Below are 15,407 nucleotides of genomic sequence, written 5' to 3' on the forward strand. Positions count from 1 at the left end.
GAGAACAAGTCTTTCTCTCCATTTTCTCGTTCTGATTCCTACTGCTGCTAATTCATTCTTGCAGCTGACATCTCACTGATTCCAGAATTAGTCATGACAGTTCATGGGAACTCTCAGGACTTCAGGTGGGCAGTGAATGAGACAATAAACCCCCAAAGATTATAGATTGTCAAAGGGATCAGATTTGAGCATGATTCACATTTCCTCTATTTCTGTCCAGATAATATTTAATGAACTGAGAAGTGACCACTGACCAATGTGGGCAAGATGTCCTTATTTCTTGTCAGAGCCGACATTTTCCCTTGTCTCTATTCTGACACTCCTTTATGAACCAAAGCTCACACAGTTTTCCATCAAATCTGTGATCCTGTTTTTAGCCTTCCTACTCCTGCATTCTATTGTTGGTTTTACATAATCCATTTTTATAATTATAATAGAATGACCTAGATTCTCTTTCTTACAATTGCTTAATATTTCTTATTGTCATACATTCTACTATAATTTTGAAAGCTTTATAGGAGGCAGTTCAGAAGGGAAAAGTAGGTATATTTTTGAAGAATTTAAAGCTAAGCAAGTCCTTTATCTGGAGCATCAGGTTCAATGGAGAGTGACAGGGAATGTCCAAAATTAATGCTGGAGAAATATGTGAGAGTGTTCAGGCTGAAAAGAGAAATTCTCTGCTTTACCTCAATCCCATCCTCACATCATCTCTTAGAGAGAAGACAGATTCCCTCAGGCAGACTCTTAGAGGATTCTTTCCTTGAAACCGACCCAAGGCTTTGGGTTGTGTGTGTGTGTGTGTGTGTGTGTGTGTGTGTGTGTGTGTTGTTTGCCATCCTTTAAAACCAAGAATGGTTTTAAGTTCACTTGTCATGCAAAAATAAACATTTGTCTCTTGGGTTATGGTTTGAAAAACCCTGATATAATTCTTGCTTTATCATAGACCTCTTAGGAGATTGAACAGGTATTCAGTTTGTACTATGTATAAATAAATCTTGGACCATAAAGTTGTCACATCATATTGCCATTTTTGAGATTTTTCTCAAGTTGCTTGTCCTTCTTCTAGATAAAGCATAGGATTTTTATTGGAAACTTCAAGGCATTTCATGAATCAGTTTCCCTTTCCACACCATTAATTTCTGACCTCTGCCTTTTCCCAGTGGTTCCCCCAAGCAGTTGAATATACCCTAAGCCATCAGCATTGAATCACCCATAGTCTGGTCACAGTGCAGATCCCCAAGCCCAGAAAAATACATGAAAGAATTTTTGGACACCAAGAATGATTATTTGGGGGTTGTGGTTGCGGTTCAGTGTTGGAGAGCTTGCCTAGCATGTGTGAGGCACTGAGTTTAATTCTTAGAACTGCATATAAATAAATGAAAAGGTCCATCAACATCTTAAAAAAAAGAATGGTTATTTTTAAGAAGCTGTTTATACAAAGATTCTTACAAACTGCATGTTTTGAAAGCACTGTGTCCTAGCCCTTTGACTTACCTTACGCCAGCCTCCTAAGAACAGTAGGCTTCCTTGTGGTCTTCTCTGTAAATGTTCCCATTCATGGGACAGCTTTGGTCTTAGCATTTGCCACATCCTCCCAACATAGTTCTTTCCCCATTAGTATAAAGGAAATTACAGATATACTAAGTTGTATCTCATCTCTCACCATCGGATTCTCTTGCATGTATGTATTATTCTGTTATTTTTTTAACATAAAGAGAGTTTCAGGCCCGTGTGTAGAAATAAGGTTGTTGCAAATTAGTCTGTGATTAGAGATGGCTTCTACCCAAGTACAGAAGAAAATCTGCTTTGAAATAATAATGCTAAAAGAAATCTGCCTAACTCTGGCAAAGTGGTAGACCAGGCTGGCCAGAAGCCTCACCCACACAAACAATAAAAGATTCTGGGAAAAATAAAATATCATTTTCAAAATTGTCGACGCACACATAAGGGAAAGGAAGCCTGTGGGGTCTAGAAGAAAAGAGGAAACTGTGGCACAGCAGGAGGAGCAGGGACAAGAACCATGGCAGGTCTGGAGGATCATCAGGCCATCAGGAGAAGGGGATCTGTGAGGGGTATCACAGAATTGGGAGATTAAAGGCTGCAACCACAGGGAGATGGGACTGACAAACTGCACGTGCTTTTCAGTGACTAAGCATATATGTGTTCCCTCTAGGTCTAGGGGAGAATCATTTTTCTCCTATGGAAAACAATATGTGACCTAAATGTAAATTTGGGAGTAGAACTTACGATTACTTTATAGTATAGGAAAATCCCAACTGACAAATTAGCATAAACTGGTGAAGTGCTGGAGAATCTAAGAGAATTGGAGGGAAAAAATATATATTTTGAAAAACATCTCAGGTTGTACAGGAGTGTCCCTAAGGGAGAAAGCACCTGTGTTAGACAGGATGAGACCATTCAAAATATCATACACAACATAAGAAACAATTCATTGTAAATAACGAACAATTGTTACTGAAAAATAATAGCTTGAGATTTTGAAACTTCAACCTCAAGGATATTTTAACATAATTACATTAAAATGATTCAAGAAAGATAAGATGGAGGTATCCTGAGCAAATAATTAAGCTATGAAAAAAGAAAAACATATAAAGAGATATGAAAGACTCAGAATTCATAGAAAAATTTTTAAAAAGTAATTGGGCAGCCAATGAGAAGTTTCCACATTTCAGCAGAGAGAAATGAGATGGAAAAGGAAACATAAATAATAAAAGGACAATGTTCAATTTATATTATAGAAGCATTTTCATAGCAAAGGAATAGAAACAATAGAAGAGAATCAATATTTGAAAAAAAATTCAGAACTGGGGAAAGACATGGATCTTAAAATCCTCCATGTTTTGAGCAAAATTTTAAAAAGCCATAATTAAATATATTATAATAAAATGATAGAACACTGAAGACAAATATTCTATAAAAGCTTCCGGGAAGAGTTGAGATTACCTACAAAACAACCAAAAGTTAGATGGAAATTTTCTTAATAACCCAGAAGAGGCCAAAAATTTCATGGAATGATGTCTCTAGTGGCAGAAATATCCAGTTTTGCAGCAGAACTATCACAGAATGAGGTATTTTTTTTATTTGCTAAAATATAGAGAATTTTGACAAATGAGTCAGAGATTGAAAAAGAAATCAAATTGTGTGTTATTCTCCCATGAAAGAGTTATTAAGCATATAGTTCAGGGACAAAAAAAAATTAATTGAACCCATGAAAGATTAAAGAAATTATAATAATTGTGTGTGTGTCCGTGTGTGTGTGTGTGTGTGTGTGTGTGTATGGAGAGAGTATACATGTAATTCTAAACAAATATTGATTAAAAATCAATAAGGAGGATACTTAAAACTGGCCAGCGCTAGAATATAATAACTTAATTGTTTGTAAGGTTATTTTTAGCCATACATTCTTGGTGATATTCTAAGAATTTTATAGCTAGTTGGAAATCTTAAATTTATTTACAGATAATTTAAAAATTACAATTTAAAATATATACTGCATTCTATTATCTAGGAAGTATAATTTATTCAAGTGATTACCAAGTGATACAGTTTATAATGTAAATATCATCAATTAATTATTCTAAAAATTTCCAAATCACTTGCTAAGAATGTGAGGGCAATCTGGCTTTGACATCTGTCACCTCATTGTTTGCCAGGGTTGATTCCGCTATCTGGCTGGCTAGGCCAGTGTCCCCTTCCTCATTCACTGTTCCATCTGTGTCCCTCATGAAGTTGTGATACTTGGTCTCAGAGGACAACCTTCTTCTATAGGGGAGGACTATTCTTCTGCCAAGGGTATAAAAGTAGCTATGCTCCCTTGCTAGAACCTCCAAACAAGCTCTCAAGGTCCAAATCACCAATTTTTAGAAATTATTGCTATGATATTGTGTTTTCTGAAGTATTTTTTTTACTTGCTGAATGTTTCTTCCATTGATGACCTGACTTAGAAGTAAGAGTAACATCTTTTAATTACCTTCACTCAATTAAATTATTAATTATTACATAATAAATAGTTTTGGGAAAAACAATAGTTTTTCAACATTGTTAATGCTATGGCTTTCTCTCTCCAGTTTTTCCAATCTACAAATTTGTTAAATATCAATACACAAATCCTATAAGCACCCAGAAAGGAATGAGGGGTTACTTATAAAACAAAAATAGATCAAAGGAAATTTTCATTACTTTAATAATACTGTATAAGATAGTTACATAGTTAATATCTCCATTTTTCTCAAGTCATGAGACTCATGGATTGGATTCCCAGTTAATTCTTCAGACCAGATGACTATGAATAGGTGGATACTCAAGAAGAGGCATCCAGTTGCACAGCTGCTAATTACAGGTCCACTACAGAAGCAAGAAAAGACCTCTCAGAGTTTCAGTTTCTTCACCTTTAAAGTAAAGATAGTGATGAAAATTTACCATCCCATTAAATTATTATGCAATTGGAATTATGCCTAGCATCAGGAAATTGCTTTATAAGCATTATAACATTTCTATCTATGGTAATGGAAATTAGGTTAATATCCATGATGGATGAATATTTGAGGGTTTTTCATGAACTGGTGTGATTAAATGGAGATAACATCCCACAGAAGCCCACATTCTTCCTATTCATGGCCTCAAACCATCTCAATGTTTCCTTTGGTTCCTGTGGTCTTCCTCCTGGTGTGCTCCCTATGCCAGTAGAAGCCAGAGTGCCCTGCCAGAGCCAGCAGTGGTCCTTTGATATCACCTATGGGCTTTTCTGGTACCTTTTCACATTTCTCAGAATAAAACTGAGAAGGAAGCCAGATGTGCACTTGTACCCTGGCATGCCAGTCATGCAGTCCACCATGCATTGTCCTGTCCTGACCAGGCTTACTCTGAATATGTAGAATTATGGGGATCATGGAGCAAGTGCAGGATCACGTGTGAGATGGCGTGATCCTGAGCATCCTCTGTGTTGTCTACTTGTGGCATCTTGGAGCTAGACAGCTACAGTGCTTTGGAAATGAAAATGGCAATGTCCAGGAAGGAAGAATGTGAAGGTTCTGACTGCCAGGGCACTGAGAAATCAGATTGGAGTTATCTGGAAGAAGGCAGATCCAAAGACAGTGCCAGGCTGTGCTGGAAGAATGCTCCTGGCTGTTATACGTGCTTATCAAAATTTCCTTATATTTTGAGCCCAGTGGAAAAAAGCTAATAAAAGTCTTATGACCAAAATACATGCTATATATAACACTGTGCCATTTATTCTCTTTGTCCTGCCATCATCAGAGTTTATGCAATGCTAATAAACTCACCTGACAGATGACCTGTGGATTGAGGATTACATGCTAATTGCAAATGACTGTTCCTATCAGATGATATTAAAACAAGCAAATGCCAATAGACTTTAAATTCATATTTTTTACATTATGTTCAACAAGATTTTTGCATTAATTTATAAAATATTGTGTGAACTATTTTTCTTGATTAGTGCAATTTTTTGAGCCCTCTTAAATATTATCTACCAGGAAATTATATGCCTTGCCTTATTCTAATCCTGGTCCTATCTGGGGACCTAAAAAAAGTAGAAGGTCCAGGAAATAGTCTGGAAGGCAAGTCACTTATAGGAACATGGTAGTAGCTCAGGACAGAGCTCTTGACATACCTGAATAAAAAACTTAACTATTTTGACAACCCTGTATATATGCTAACAAAATACTATATTACTTAAATACATAGTATAGAGAAGAAGTCCAACTAAAAACCTATTACAGAGACCTTAGCAGATCAAGCCCAACATACAAGAATTGTAATGACACACAAATGTGACCACTTATACAGGAATAATAGAAATAGAGCAAAATTTCCAAAGTTAGTTTTTTAATAAGATACAAAAATAGACAAACCTAGGATTTAATGAACACAGCTTCAAATTTCTAACATGAAGTTTCAATAAATAGACTTCAGTAAAAAATGTGTTTATATGTGATACAGTCTGACAAGATATGGTTTTCCTAGAAATATAATAATATATAGATTAAACTTTTTAAAATATACTAATATTATTCACTGTAATAATGGATCAAACTAAAATGATTCATTTTTTAGAGACATGTCCCCCAAATACCAGAAAACCCTCAAGATATCACAACTGGTAGTAGCATCTAGCAAAAGTTTATTCTTAGGAGTTAGAAATATTTATTATTATAAATAGTATTGCTGTCTTTTAAAAACAATGTCGGCATTAAAAATTGTGAGAATAGATAAATATGTTGTAAACATGTTGTATTCGTATCGAAGCCAAAAAATTAGAGCTTTTGTACTTTTATAAAGCCTCGGAATTACGTAGCTGTTTTTTATATGACTGTAAAATACATAAGAGAGGTAGAAAAAAATGAACACTTTAATGTCAAAATAATGCAAGTGCCAGGATACAGAGTTTGGAAGAACAGAATTAAAGACATAAGCAGATTGCCAAATTAATGCCAAGTGAATCAGGAAGGGAAAAGAAAGGGCCTTTGTAGGCTTCTGGCAGATTTTGTGTTAATCAGAGAAGAAAATGTACTCTGGGAATTATTTATATCTGGCTAGGTAAACTCATTATTTCCAGAGCTAAACAGTTATGAGATAGAGAACATTGATCTTAGATCTGTTTTACTTGCTTGTTTAGTTTTAATGACATAAAGTGATAAATGGTAGATTTCGATTTTTGTTGGTTTGGAGCCCTCCTTTGGGTTACAAGTCCATTCAAAGAAATCTAGAAATTTGTTCAGTTAGATTGTTAAATCTCTGATGAATTAAAAATGTCAAAACGCATATAAATTTAAAATCCAGAATATAAAAACAATTGATAAAAAAAATTCAAAGAGTCACTGACATGTAATATTTGCAATCTGGTATTGAAGAACAGAGTTCAGGGAAGGTTTTGTAACAGTGGAAGCTAGAACAAGTCTCAGAGCTAGGGAACAAGACTGGCTTGCAACATTTTAACTTCCACAGAAAGTAAAAATGCCACTGATGATGTGACAGTTTTTTACAGAGTCTCACCTTTAAATTTCATCTGTCTTATTTCTTTTGTTGAAATGGTCCATTTTTTTTTAATGAGGATTCATTTGAAAATGTCTTAATCAGAAGTTTATGCCAAATCTGCAGATATTCTGGATGAAAGAAAAATGTCTTAGAGAAGCATGTTGCTTGAACCAGGCTGCCTGTCATAGCTGTCTTTGTTTGTCTATGATAACCATCAAAATATCCCACTAGTAAAAAGTTTGTGACCGTCACATGATCAGATTTGAACAAAAGAGTAAAGCAGTCATGATCCCAACAAACAACACCTGGTTCTTACAAATTTTTATAGTATATGCTTGAAAATGATACTTTTTGTTCAGAATATAATTTTGTTGGCTAATTAGTTGGTCCCTTACATTTTAAGTCAACAGTTTCTTTTTTTCTCAAAACTGACCTAATCTGGATAATATGAATTTTCCCACATTGATCTTTTCTATAAGCCCCTTCAAGAATACAGAAATTATACAGAATGAGATATTCATTTATATGTCTTCCACAATGGTTTCTTTATAACTATTATTATTCTTCTTAAAATAATATATTTTATGTTTATAAATATTTCTACAATACTATGTGTTCATTGAAGTCAGAATATATGCAGTATACATCCTGTGTCTAATGAATCAATTTTATCTCCAATGCATTCTAAATGTTCAACCAATGTTTGATGAATGAAAACAGGGAAACTTTATGTAATAGTTACAAAATGAGTGAAATGTACTATTAAAAATAAATAAAATCACACCTCCCATTTTGACACTTTAGCTTGAATATTAGCTATTTATGGAGTTGGAGTAGCATGATAAATTTCACGGAGGAAAAAAAAGGTGTAATAATTGGGTTTGTTCTGGGGAAAAGATACTAATTAACATGTACTACTTCTATTATCAGTGAATCATTCAGCATTAATCATATGCAAAAGAAAAATTGGTTATATACCACAGGACTGCCACATTCTTCTGATAGCCAGCAATTAATATTCATATAAAGGTCACATTAAATCTGATAAATGACAAGCAAGTGACACTTGGAATGGAAATGAAGCATTTTTGAGCAAAGGACTGTGACTCACCAGTGATCTAAAACCAATGAAGAAAAAGTGTTGTTGTTTTTTTTTTTCCAGAATAAATCTGGATAACGAATGTTACTGTATTTCCTATGTTTTCTCCATTTTATAGTGAGATTTAGCTTATATGACACCAGGTCAGCACCAGGTCCAAGTAGAGATTTTCTTGCCCCAACACTGGACCTTTCCAAGCATAGCAACAAGGAAAGCTTAAGAGTGACTTTGTCACTACTGTCACCAAACACTGATAACCTTCTCTTCTTTTGACATTTGTTTCAAACTTTTTTTTTCCTTTAAAGTTTTACATAATTGATTACATCATGTTTCTGATATTTCCCTTTTATGACAACACTATTTTCTCTTTAACATACTTCAGTAAGTATGTTATATATGTATCTACTAAGTATGTTTCTATGTATCTCAAACACTTTATACCTTTCTTTTTCTAGTTTTCCCACTATTTGTTGAGTAGTAAAACTTGTTTTTACTTCAAAATCAAGGAACTAAAATAGAAAAGAAAAATAATTATCAATATCCCAACGGTTTAATTTTCATTACCACTTCTTCCATCCTATACCCTATTCATATCAACATTGGAGACACAGTCATTATCTTTTTTAAACCTAAGCATTTGACCTGCTGTTAAATTGTCTCAATTTTTAAAATAATAAACTTAAGTGCATAAAAGCAGAAACAAACAAAACAGGTTTTCTAGAATCTCTTAGAAGAAATCAATTTGGACATGAATCACCACTGGATACATCATCTACCAGTTTATATCACAGCTGCTTTATACATAGGATACCAATTAATCAATGCAACAATCCCACTGAGTGAATATGAGTATTTACATTTTATGCATGAAGAAGCTGGGAATACAGATGGCCAAGTACTTTGGGCAGAGTCAGCCAGCGAGTACCTGGCAGAGCTCAGAATTGTATCCGCTATTGTATGGTTAAACTACAAATGCTCATTTCCTTTCAGAACACTGAATACCACACAAAGAGAAATGTTTTAAATGGTATAGTAACCAAGAAAATGTAATTGAGGCTTTTGGAAGAGAGAGAATTAAAAATTAAGCTTTTTGATTTTGTTCTTTGTTATAAATACCACTGTCAGATATTTTTTACTATATATTCCCTAGCCAAAGAGTTCAGAAATTATAACAATTACTTACTTTATCAACCGTACTAAATTCCTCCATGGTAAGATTTCATTATGGTTTGCTTCTGGTTTATATTTTCATGAAAATTTATTTCATTCAAAAACAAATATGTTGTAAACCTGAACTATAATTAATAACTAATTTTCCTTTCAGCCTGTCACAATTTTAGAATCTGGCTTGATTTAAGCTCTTTTTCCTCTTTCTTTACAAACTACCAGGAAAAAAATGTAGAAAGTCAAATTGAATCAACATTGCTTTTATATCTGCTACATTAATACACTACAATGCTTTTAAAAAGAGCTCAGCACAAAGAGACCGTGAAGCATAAACACGCTGGTATTATATACAGAAACCAGATCTGAGAGCCATACACAGCATTTGTTCTTTCCATAAATACTTACATTTGTCCAAATTTTATAAAGAAAAATGCAAATTAATTCAATAACTCTTGTCTCTTAGTCAGATATTTTCAAATGTGTTGCTACACTTTATTCATTGCTATAAATAAATTTCAGTGTTAACAAGCATAAATTAGACTGATGTCTCTGACCCAAGCTTTATCTCTCTAGTGAAACTGTAACAAATCATGAAATGTAATCACATACAAAAAGTTGTCAGAACTCTGTGTGGAGTAGATGTAGAACAATGGGATTCACATTTTCATTAAGTAGAACATTGGGCAATTTGAGATAATATTTTATATAATTTTTAAATAGATTATCAGAATTACATAACTGAAAAGAAATTAGAAATTGTCTAATAATCTTTTTTCTTTGTGACTGTTGTTTTTACAGATGAGGCAACTAATGTCTGGAATGTTTTATGAATTACCTGAGGTTATAGGAGTTTTTCTGGCAGATCTAAGACTATAACAAAAGTTAGAAATATATATATATATATATTCTCCAAAGAAAACTACACATATGCCCAGTTATCCAGTCATATATATTCTACATATGTATCTATTGTAAGAAATAACATATCTATATGGTCTTAGTTATTTTATATAATTTTTGATTTCTTGGTATTTAAAGGGTAAGGGAAAAATATAGCTCAAAGTTAAAGCCCCAATTATTCTGATCTTTATTTCTGAGCCATTTGTTGATGACCATATACTACAACGCCAGAGTATAGTTTAGGAATCAATGAGATCAAATTTAACCAAAGGTTTTCTGGAATATTTTGCATATTTTTAGACTAAGGGAATGGAAGGCAGTGTTAAAATTACAAAGCCTCACTGATGGGAGATTTCTGTTGTGACAAAATGGAGAAAGTTGACATATATGTGATTGGAGACCAGCCAGAGGGTAGGCAGCTGGAGTACTGTCAAACCTTTGTGGAGCCAGCCTTCTTCTTTGGGCTTAGTTTGAATGGGACAAACTGGAAAGTGCTTTCTGAGTTGAACTGGTCTGGACACATGCACAGTTTAAGATGCTAGTATTAATTTTTTTAATTCAAATTTGGTGAATAAATGCTGTGGTAGGTATCTTTTTGGGTACATGAATATATTAGAAAAACAACACAGATAAATGTCCCCCCCTCCTGGGACTGGCAGATTAATGGAGGCAGACAATACACAGAACAAAGGAGTAAAAGACAAGGCAATAGTGATGATGGTTAATGCAGAATTTAATAATTTAAATTAATAAATGTATAAAATGAAATAATAAAATTTAACAAGGTAATTAATTAATAACTGTGTGTAAAGTCAAATAAAGGTAATGGAGAGGGAGAGAAGATGGCGAACAATTACAGTTATAAATGCATGTTGGATCAGGCCTCACTGAGGGAGATGCGAGCCAAGACCTAAAGATGGGTAGGGCTCACAAGACCAAAGGGGGTGAGAAATGTAGCCAGATAAATATTTAGGCATTGGAAAAAGCCAGTGGGATGAGCCAGTGCAGAGTCTCCAAAGCAGAGCACAGGGTGAGGGGATGGGGAACAGGTGAGGCTGCCATGGAGTGACAGGGACAGTAGTAGGAGACGAGGTCAGAGGAAGTGACGGATGGAGAGTACAGGGATATGGAGGACATTTCAAGGGCTTTGGTTTCTATTCCCAGTGGGATACATGTGTGACATTTTATGGCTTTGAATGTTAAGTATTCTTTCAATGTGCATGGAAGAGAGGAAGCAAGGAGATTGGTTAGGCAGTCAAGACAGTAACCCAAGCAAAAGATGATGACGGCTTAGGCCAGGAGGAGATAATAGAAGTGATAAAAGAAAGGGGAGGGGATATCAAGGTATATTTAGCAAATGAAATTGTTTCATTGTTTAATTTTTTAAGTTGATATTTAGTTATTTTTTTATATATTTTATTTTATATACTAATTTTTATTTTGTATATTTATTATTCATATATTTATTGATTTATATATGTGTGTATATATATATGTACTTTATGTATAAAGTGTGTGTATGTGTGTGTATATATATATATATATATATATATATATATATATATATATATTTGTCAAATAGTCATTAGAACCAGAAAGTGGACACCATTGAAAAATAGTCTTCAACTATTGCTTAAATTTAATCTATAAATTTAAAAGATCAAAGAGTATACATGAATTTCAGCAAATTCTTCAAGACTTATTATCCTATCATACTCTGATCACTTTCCCTGCTGTCTCCTTTGGATACTACTCCATTATTCATCAAATGCTCTTTCTTGAATTTAATCTGTTTTTTTCCCTACTATTTCATTACATTCAAACTTAGATGCATATGTGTATGTGTCTGTGTGTGTGCGTGTGTGTATTATATATGTATATATAATACACACACATATATATCTCCTAAAATACCTGTAACTTATAAAGGCATAAAATATATGCCATTTGCCCTCAAAAAATAAAAGTCAAATTCAAATACCATTCAAATTATATCTGATCATCAGCCAGTTCTTCTGTCGTTACAAGCTTCTTGAAACGATGCTGTGCACAGTAGATTACTCTCATTCTTCAACCACTGTTTATTCCTTGCCCCATTCTAATGTTGCCTCCACATTCTTGGCTCTTCTAAGGTTGATCATAACTTGGTCAATAATCATCTATGTATCGCTAGACCAAATAACTCCTTTTAAGTTGTCATTATTCTTTGAATTTCATGCTGCTAATTAGACTAAACAAGTTGCAACTCAAACAAATTTTTATGAATTCTTCTGACACACATTTAATTATTCTATCCTGTCTCTTACCCGAGAACCTCATCCTTCCTCATAATGCAGCATTTTAATGCCATTCCTCCTTTCCCATCATAAATGATCTCTTTTCTCCTCTCCTTCTTTCTTCTTTTTCCTCTTCTCTTCCCTTCAATTCTCTTAAAAAACATATTCTTTGAGGGAAACCTAAACTATTTCTGTGGTTATACCTATTACTTATATGCTCACTGAAACCTAATCCAGGATCTTTTTTGAATCATGACAAATATTTCTGCTTTCAGGATTTAATTACTGACCACCTGAGCCAAGGCAAATGAAACCTGCCCCAAATAAAATCTCATTCTCTCTCTGTTAACACCGTCATACTAATTCATAGCCATAGCAACATTTGTTTTCTCTCAGAAAATGGCTCTAACCACCATTTTTGTTACACAAGTTAATTTTGTAGTTATTTTTATTCCCAATTTCCTCATAATTGTAATTTTATTCCAAAAATATCTATGCCCAATAAATCCCCTTTTTACTCTATTCCATTACTGCTGTGTTATTTTGTTATTTTTTTAGGTTGCATTTCTCTTGGCCTGTGCATCTTTGTCACCATCTTTGTCTAGCAGCATCTGCAGTCCAAATTGGATCTGTAAGGGATAGCGTACATTCATGTTTGAACCTGTAGAACACGTGCTTCTCTTTTCTCTCACCGCCCCACTCCCATATTTCTAAAATCACAGTGAGAAGACTTAAAATAACCCAACAGGCAAAAAAGAAAGGGAAAAAAAAACAGTATATTATTTAAGAATAAAAAAGGCAAATACAATTTGAATGTGGTACTTTCATTTCTGTCCCTGATAGAGTAACAAGGCCTAGATTCACCCTTCAACCTGAAACATCTGAACCATAGGCAGAATATATAAAATGATGTCTGAGACACTGTACATCAAATGAGTATAGGCATGGATCCCTGTGAAGTGAAAACAAGCCACGTGAGGCCTGTGACTTCCCCAGTCTCCCAGGTGGAGAGCATCTCCAGGCAACAGGGCAGGGCAGGGAGACGTGACCCAGTCATAGCCTGATGTTGTCCCTGAGTGGAGCTCCCTCAGGCAGAGCTGAGAGTGCAGGGAGACTAAGGCAGCTAGAGTCCCTGAGAAGAGGAGTGGTACAGAGAACTCAGGAAAAGAAGATTCTTCTTCATGTACTCAGTGTGGTATTGCTTAGTTCATACCTGTGAGAAACTTATTTGGCCTAGGAAAGAACTGTCCAAAAACACTAGAGCAGATGGTACCTGGATTTTATGCAGGGCAGAGAATTTTGCCTATTCCCACATGACAAACTGAAAACCTCAATAATCAATGGGTCATTGAGTCAATTACACAGGGAATCTTCCTTGCCTTGGCAGTGTGGAATAATTAGACCTGGAGCAAACACTACTGTTCATGACTACAGGTAATTTAACTGCATTACAGACCAAAGCCCAGGAGTGTTTATGGATATACGAAGCATTTAGTACCCAACCATATAAAGCTCCTTGTGCCTAGCAGAAAAATATGATCCATAATAAGAAGATAAATCAATTGCATATGATCCATAATTAACACAAATTTGGGGATTTGTAGACAGAATATAGAAATAGGGGAGTTACAACATGGTGGATTAGAGGAACGTTGCATTCCTAGTTGCTCTGTGGCAGCCGAAATACTGCTTCTCAGCAAGGTGGGTGAAAGAGTCATTTTGCTAAAATTCAATACTGGATCGTCAGAATGGCTTAGAGATTAAGAATTTCTGGTGCATTGAACAAAGAAGAGTACATTGGAGCCAAGTCTGCTATGGCCGCAACAGTTTGGGTTCACCTCAAAAGGGAGGAAGAATGCACAGAGAGAAACACAACAGACAGATTTGGTACAGAAAAACCTGTTGATCAGAAAAGAAGCCTGAACTTAGCTGATCCATAAACTAGTGTTTGAAAGGTGCTCTGTATTTCTCAATTGGTCATGGAGAGCTGAGGGGGAGCCATTTTGCAGCAGCCACACAGCAGCTGCTGCTGTGGAGCCAGGAGGTCATAGGGAACATTGTCATACTGTCCTGCTAAGTGCCCAATGTGCTCTCAGGTATACTTAGCAGAATGTGAGTGAAACAGGCACAGAAAAGATTATAGCCACAGGATACAAGTCAAAAAAATGAAGGGAAACTCAACTGGCTTTTCCTTTGGAGGCTCACATGACCAGCTGAAGAAGGTGGGGAATCTGAACTTGTGGGTGTGAATAAAAGGCTCAGGGACTAAGCCTGGGAAGCCTATGTTCATGGGCATCAGAGTGATGCCCCTCAAGTAGAACTCTTGAGAGGCTCTGAGATTCAGACTCCCCACAGAGATCAGGGACTGCTTGGAGGGAGGGGCAAGTTGATCTAATCTCTCCAGAATAGACACCACCCAATGAAACCCCTGAGGCCTGATTAGACCTAAATCCCACCCTCCTCATAGAACTCAGTAGCAGCTCCTGGGAATGCATTGATAGGGTCTGTGCAGACAAAATTCAGATAGATAATTCTTCTCAATCCACCCTATCTTACACTGGTGAGAAGGGAAGCCGAGAGCTATCTTGAACAGACTTCAGTCTTAGGACACTCCAGCTCCAGCAGTTTGGTAAACAGCACAAAAGAGGAAGGGGTTAACAACCTCTAGCCTTACTCTTTCTCTATATAGGTAGTCCAAAAGACATGGAAAGAAGAATTGTTGGGCATAAACAGTAATCATCCATCCTATCACTATTTTGACCAATGTAGTTAACTTTTTCATTAATTTTTTTTTAATAATGTGTGCATGTATTCTTTCTGGGCTGATTGATTTATGAACACATATAAATATACATATTTGTTTCTTTTCTCATTTTTAGCACTTTAAAATGTAATGCTTTTCCCCTGCCTTTTCTTTGGAAGGGTCTACACAAAATCTATAGATGTGA

This window comes from Callospermophilus lateralis, chromosome 12 (genome assembly GCF_048772815.1).
Source record: "Callospermophilus lateralis isolate mCalLat2 chromosome 12, mCalLat2.hap1, whole genome shotgun sequence".
In the NCBI taxonomy this organism is placed as follows: domain Eukaryota; kingdom Metazoa; phylum Chordata; class Mammalia; order Rodentia; family Sciuridae; genus Callospermophilus; species Callospermophilus lateralis.